The following is a 7,794-nucleotide window of genomic DNA, read 5'->3' on the forward strand; positions in this document are numbered from 1 at the left end:
TTTGTTTCATTAATTCTTTGTATGTTTTTTTTGGTTTCTATTTCATTGATTTCAGCTGTTATTTTTATTATTTCTATTGTTTATTATTTCTTGCTTGTTCTTGTTTTTCTAGGAGTTTGAGATGTATCATTAGGTCATTGATTTGGGATCTTTCAGTCTTTTTAATATATGCACTCATGGCTATAAACTTTCCTCTCAGGACTGCCTTAACTGTGTCCCATAGGTTCCAGTAGGTTGTGTTTTCATTTTCATTGGCTTACAGGAACTTTTTAATTTCCTCTTTTATTTCCTTGATGATCCATTCTTCATTAAATAATGAGTTATTTAGTCCAGCTGTTTGCATGTTTTTTGTCTTTACTTTTGTTGTTGAGTTCTACTTTTACTGCATTGTGATCAGATAGTATGCACGGTGTAATTTCTATTTTCTTGTATTTGCTGAGATTTGCTTTTGCCCTAGGATATGATCTATTTTGGAGAAAGTTCCATGGGCTGCTGAGAAGAATGTATATTGTGTAGAAGTTGGATGAAATATTCTGTAGACATCTACTAGGTCCATTTGATCTATTGCATATTTTAGATCTTGGATTTCTTTATTGATTTTTTGTTTGGATGACCTATCTATTGATGATAATGGGGTGTTAAAGTCTCCCACAACCACTGTGTTGACATTTCTATATGCTTTTAGGTCTTTCAGGGTATGTTTGATGAAATTGATTGCGTTGACATTGGGTGCATGCAGGTTGATGATTATTATTTCCTTTTGGTCTATTTCTCCTTTTATTAGTAAGGAATGGCCTTCTTTATCTCGTTTGATCAATGTAGGTTTGAAGTCTACTTTGTCAGAGATAAGTATTGCTACTCCTGCCTGTTTTCGGGGGCCATTGGCTTGGTAAATCTTCTTCCAGCTTTTCATCCTTAGCCTATGCTTATTTCTGTTGGTGAGATGGGTCTCCTGTAAGTAACAAATTGTTGGATCTTCCTCTTTAATCCATTTCATCAAGCGGTGCCTTTTGATGGGTTAATTAAGTCCGTTAACATTAAGCGTTAGTACTGATAGGTATGTGGTGATTCCTGTCATTTAGTTGTCTTAGTTGTTTGAAGGTTTGATTGTGTGTACCTAAGTTGAGGTTACTCTCTACTGTCTTGCTTTTTCTTTTCCTGTGGTTTGGTGCTGCCTGTCTTTTCATGGTTAAGTTGGGTTTCACTTTCTGTGTGAAGAATCCCTTGCAGAATCTTTTGTAGTGGTGGCTTTGTGGTCACATATTGTTTTAGTTTCTGCTTATCATGGAAGACTTTTATTGCTCCATCTATTTTGAATGATAGTTTTGCTGAGTAGAGTATCCTGGGGTATAAGGTATTTTCATTCAGTGCCTGGAAGATCTCACCCCACTCTCTTCTTGCTTTTAATGTTTCTGTTGAGAAGTCTGCTGTGATTTTGATGGGTTTACCTTTGTATGTTACTTGTTTTTTCTCTCTTACAGCCTTCAATATTCTTTCCTTAGTTTCTGAACTTGTTGTTTTAATGATGATATGTTGTGGGGTAGTTCTATTTTGATCTGGTCTGTTTGGTGTTCTGCAGGCCTTTTGCATCTGTATGGGAATATATTCTCTAGATTTGGGAAATTTTCCATTATTATTTTGTTAAATATATTACGCATTCCCTTTGCTTGCACCTCTTCTCCTTCTTCGATGCCCATGATTCTCAAGTTTGATCTTTTGATGGAGTCAGTGAGTTCTTGCATTTTGTTTTCACAGGTCTTGAGTTGTTTAATTAATAGTTCTTTGGTTTTTCCTTTAATTACCATTTCATCTTCAAGTTCTGAGATTCTGTCTTCTGTTTGTTCTATTCTGCTGGATTGGCCCTCCGTTTTGTTTTGCAGTTCTGTTTCATTCTTTTTTCTGAGGTTTTTCCATATCCTGGGTGGTTTCCTCTTTAATGTTGTCTATTTTTGTCCTGCGTTCATTTATCTGTTTATTCATCGTGTTCTCTGTTTCACTTTGGTGTTTAAACTGTGCTTCTATGGTTTCCTTTATTTCTTCTTTTGTTTTTTCAAATTCTCTATTTTTGTTGTCTTGGAATTTCTTGAGTGTCTCCTGTACATTTTGGTTGACCCTATCCAGTATCATATCTATAAAATTCTCATTGAGTACCTGTAGTATGTCTTCTTTTAAATTATTCTTGCAGGCTTCATTGGGTCCTTTGGCATAGTTTATCTTCATTTTGTTGGAGTCTGGATGTGAGTACCTGTTTTCTTCATTCCCCTCTGGTTCCTGTACTAATTTTTTGCTGTGGGGAAACTGGTTTTCCTGTTTTTTCTGTCTTCCCGTCATTGTCTTTGGTGTTGTTACTGTCCCTGTTGTGTGCAATTAAGTATTTTCTAGCTTGTAATAATAACAATGGTAATATTTAGAATGGAAGGATGAGCTGAGATGGAAAGCAAGAAGTTAAACAAATGGGAAAAATAAATACACAGACTGGAAGGAGAAAACAGAACAAGGTGTCAGACAAGAAGATTTCAAAGGTATAAACAGGGAGCTTTAGTGTACTAATCGACAGTAAGCTGAACAGACATTAGAGAGACAGAGAGAGGATTGATAATCAAAAGTAAAAAAAAAGTAAGAATAAAAATAAAAAATAAGTAAATGAAAGAAAAATATGTTTATAAAAATGTATTGAAATAAAATGAAAAAATAGAAAATTTTAAAAAACCCAAAAAACCAAAAGACATCCAAGTTCAAGTGCAGTGAAGTCACAGTCTCCAATCCTGGAGATGGTGCCTCAGATGTTGTTCTGTAGTTGTCTCATCAAAGGGAACGCATAAAGAAGAACAAAACTACATACACACGCACAAAAATAACCCCACCAAGTGTCCCAAGTTGAAATGCAATACAGTTTCAGTAAGTTTTTCAGCTTGCAGGTGTTATTCGGTTGTTCTCTCATCAAAGGTAGGGAGACAAAGAAAGAAAAAAAAAGAGTCTGGAGACAGTTCTGAGAATGGTATCTGCAACTGTGGCTTGCCTGCCCACTGTTGTCAGCCTGCTGTTGCTGGAGGCATTATTTATGCAGATCTCTGGGGTGAGCTTAGCACTCACCTGGACCCGCAGGCTTTGTTGCTCAGATTTCTCCTGTGCATGAGCCTCTGCTACAAGCTTTCCCCTTTCCAAGCACTGGGAAAGGTGACACTGCACCCGTGTTGTCAGGCCTGTGTGTTTATTTACAGTTCATATGGGAGATGGGTCTTCCCCCCTCTCCTGTGCAGTTCTCCTCCCACCACCACCTTCACAAGCTTTCCTGCTCCTGGTTACTGGGCAGTGCTGCTGCTCCTGCCAGCCACCATGTTTGTTTACAGCTCACATAGGAAGTGGGTCTTCCCTCCTCTCCTGTGGAGTTTTCCTCCCTCCGCCACTCTCACCAGCTTTCCTGCTCCTGGTTGCTGGGCGCACGCCCCCGCTCCCACGAGAAGCTCTCTGGCCTGCCCAGCTTATTTATTTACAGTCCTGGGAAGGATTCCCTTCCCCCAATCTTCAGCACTCAGGGCGCCCCACCCTCTTTCCAGCGTTCTATATTGCTCTTATTGCTTATTACTCAGTTTCTCTTTTTTCCTGGGGTGGAGGTCAGTCTGTCCAGGGGGCTATTCTGCTCTGGCCCAGGCTTGTCTGTGGGAGTACTGCAGTACCACGAAGCTCACCTGGTCTGCGTCTTCCCAAGCCGTCTGGGCGCGGGCGACTGGCAGCCCGGGGGCCCTCCTTGTTTCTCCGTTTAACATGAAGTGGTGATTCTCTGTGCTGGCAGAAAGTGTTGAGGGGTCAAAGTTATGCCTCTTCTCAGTGATTATGCCTGCAAAGTGTGTCTCCGGCATCTCTCCAAGGTTTCACTATAGGAGGCTCGCTTTCTGCTTCCTCCCTCTAGCTGTCATCTTGGAATTCCTAGTTTAAGATTTCTATATTCATTCATATATAGTAAGTACATCAACCCCCTTCAAGTTTTTAGTTTTCATCCCTTGCCCTATCACTCCCATGTGCACCCTCCCATAATATGTGACTCATGTCCTATAATATTGCTGTACTTGTTTTAGGTCTACAATCCACATATGAGAACATGCAGCTTTTGGCCTTCCAAGCATGAATAACTTCACTAAGATGATGTTTACCTGCAAATGACAAAATTCCATTCTTCTTTGTGGCTGAAATTCCACTGTGTAAAAATAACAGATTTCTTAATCCATTTGACAGTAGTGGGGAATCTTGGCTGTTTCCATAGCTTAGCTATTGTGAATAGTGCTGCAATAAACATGGGTGTGCAGGTGTATTTGTTGGAAGTTGATTTACATTCCTTAGGGTATATGCCTGGAGTGGGATTGCTGAATCCTATGGCATATATATTTTTAGTTTTTTAAGGAGGCTCCATAGTGGCTATACTAGCTTACTTTCCCACCAGCAGTGTATAAGGATTCTTTATTCCCCATATTCTCAGCAATTTGGACTTTATCCTTTGAAAAAGCTCTGCTCAGTTCATTAGCCCTTTTCTTCATTGGGTCATTGGTTTTTTTTGGCAGTGTAGATTTTTAAACTCTCTGTATATTCTGGTTATCAGTCCCTCAGATAATACATATTTAGCAAAGATTTTCTTCCATTTTGAGGGTGGACTCTTCAATTTATAGAACATTTCTTCTGTTGTGCTGAAGCTTTTTAATTTCATGTGGTTCAATTTGTCAATCCTTTCACTTAGTTGCTAAGCCACTTGAATTATACTGAGGAAGTCCTTGCCTATGACTATTGCTTCCACTGTATTCCCTGTTCTTTTCTGTACTGGTGTCAAGGTATCAGATATTAAGATTTTTATTCCTCTTTGAGTTGATATTTGTGCAGGGTGGCAAATATGGATCTATTTTCAGTTTTCCACAGGCAAACACCTAGTTTTCTACCAACAGTTATTGAAGAGGCTGTCTTTTCTCCATCATATGTTTTTGGCAACTTTGTCAAAAATTAGGTGGGTGTAGCTGTGTGAATACATATCTATGTCTTCAGTTCTGTTCCACTGATCTTCATAATTCTTTTTCTGCCAGTACTGTGGTGTTTTTATGCTATGGCTTTGTAGTATAGTTTGAAGTTTGGAGTTGTGACACCTTCAGTATTGGTTATTTTACTCAGTATTGCCTGTGTTATTTGTGGTCCTTTTGTGTTTCAAAATGAACTTTGGGGTAGATTTTTAATTTCTGTGGCAAATGTCATTGGGATTTTGATGGGAATTATGTTGCATATGTAGATTGCTTTGGGTATTATAGCTATTTTAACTATGTTCATTCTATCAATCCTTGAGCCTGGCAGATCTTTCCATCTTCTGTATTCTTCTTCTATTTCATTCTTCAGTAGTTCATTGTTATCATTTTAGAAATAACCCACATCATTTGCTAAGTTTACTTTTAGGTATTTGATTTTCATTGAGGCTATTTTAAAGGGAATTATTTTCCTTTATTATTCTCAATCTGTTCATTCTTTGTGTATAGAAAAGCTACTAATGTTTGTAAAATGATTTTTATCTTGCTTATTTGCTGAAGCTAATTATAGTGTCTAGGAGATGCTTGGTGGAGTGTTTTCGGTCTTTTCAGTATAAAATCATGGCTTGGAAATTAACATAGTTTGACTTCTTTCTTACCTATTTGTATTCCTTTTATTTCTTCTTCCTATCTTATTACTCCAGTTAGGAATTCAGGATAATGTTGCATAGGAATGGGAGGAGTGGGTACCCTTGTGTGTGTCATTCCTGACCCTAAGGGAAGTGGTTTAATTTTTTCTCCATTAAGTATGATAATGGCTATGAGTTTGTCTTTTATAGTCTTTATTATGCTGAGGCACATTAATTATATTCCTAGTTTCATCACAGCTTTTATCATTAAAGCATGTTGAATTTTATCAAAGTCTTTTCCTACATCTATTGAGATGATTAAGTAGTTTTTGCTTTGCCTCTGTTAATGTGCAGTATTTCACTTAATGATTTGCTTTTATTGAACCATCCCTGCATCCATGGAATGAGGCCAACTTGATCATGGTGTATGATTTTTCTGATATGCTGTTGAATTTATATTCCAATTATTTTATTGAGGATTTTTGCATCTATGTTCATTAGAGAAATTGGCCTGTAATTTTCCTTTTCTGTTGTGTTTTTCTCTAGTTTGTGGATGAGTGAAATACTGGCTCCATAAAATGAGTTAGGCAGTGTTCCTTCCCTTTTTACTTTGTGGGAAAGCTTAAGGAGGGTTGGTATTAGTTCTTCTTTAAAAGTGTTGGAAAATTCAGTGGATAATACTTCAGGGCCTTGACTTTTTTGTGGGGGAGAGACTCCTTATTGATTCTTCAATTTCATTGCACATTATAGGTCTGTTTAGGTGATTAATTTCCTCTTGGAAATTCAGTTTTGGATGATCACAGGTGTCAAGAAAATTGTCCATTTCTTCTAGATATTACAATTTATTTGATTATAGGTTTTCAAAGCAATCCCTGATGAATCCTTGGATTTCCTTGCCATTTGATGTTGTCTCCACCTTTTTGTTTCTGACTTTATTAATTTGTGTGTTTTCCTTTTTTGTTTTAGTCAGATATGCCAGGGGTTTGTCACTCTTGCTTAATTTTTTAATGAAAAAATTTTTGTTTCCTTGATTTTATTTTTTTAAAATCTCTATTTCATTGATTTCAGTCCCTATTTTTTGAATTTCTCTCCTTCTGCTTGTTTTGCATTTAGCTTGTTCTTGTTTTTGTGCATTTGAGATACAGCATTAAGTCATTTATTTGGAATCTTTTTGTGTTCTTAATATATGTGCACGTGGGTATAATCTTTCCCCTCAGTACTATCTTTGCTCTGTTCCACAGGTACTGACAGATTGTATTTTCATTTTCAATTAATACTAGGAATTTTTTTATTTCCTCCTTTATTTCTTCTATGATCCAGTGAACACTGAGCCACAGAGAGGCTTTAACTTGTGGTAAGCTGAGAAGTTAAAGGGGGCTGAACTAGGGAATTGACCACTCTGCCTAACTGCTTGTGAAAATTTTACAAATAAAAGCACCTGGCCTTTGTGGGCAGAAAGCTGATACATCTGAAGCTCAATGAAGTTAGGTGAGTTTTGAGACTGAACAATTCAGGAGACTTGAAAAATCAAACCCCAGAGAGTTCTGGGACTCCCCAGCACAGTGTCCATGTGGGAATCTGCCACCAGAAGCAAATTTAGTGAGGAAGATGTTGAGACAGGGCAATTTCAGGGCTAAGAGAAAGAAAACAGCAAAAAACACTCTGAGGAAGGCAGACCCAATTCTTCCACAACATCCCTATGAAATAAGGTCAATTTAAGAAAAACAAAGCACAGAGACCCATTGATAAGAACTCAAGTTAGACCATCTGCTTGACTGAAAGCCAATAGAAACAATGAGCTTCTAAACTAAGCAATTCAGTGAATTTTAAAGGTCACACCCTGGTGAATTCCAGGACATGGAACCAGATTGTCTCCACCCTAAGCCAGAGGTGCACCCTCCTGAAGCTGTTCCCATAACAACTAAGGAAAGAATGATTAACCTGGACAAAGGTTGGGGATTCCAACAATAATCATCTCTAACAAGAAACATAGTAGTTTTTTTTTCATTGTTTGTTTTGGGAGTATTTTTGCTTGGGTTATTAACTTGTCTTCTTTTACATTTCATACAATTTGTCTTCATTTGGCTGTTTCTCTCCTTCTTCCTTTGTATTATTTCTTTTCTTTTTTAAGTTTGGCTTCTAATTATGGTAATATTTTCTTTACTTTT

This window comes from Castor canadensis, chromosome 14, assembly GCF_047511655.1.
Source record: "Castor canadensis chromosome 14, mCasCan1.hap1v2, whole genome shotgun sequence".
Classification (NCBI taxonomy): Eukaryota; Metazoa; Chordata; class Mammalia; order Rodentia; family Castoridae; genus Castor; species Castor canadensis.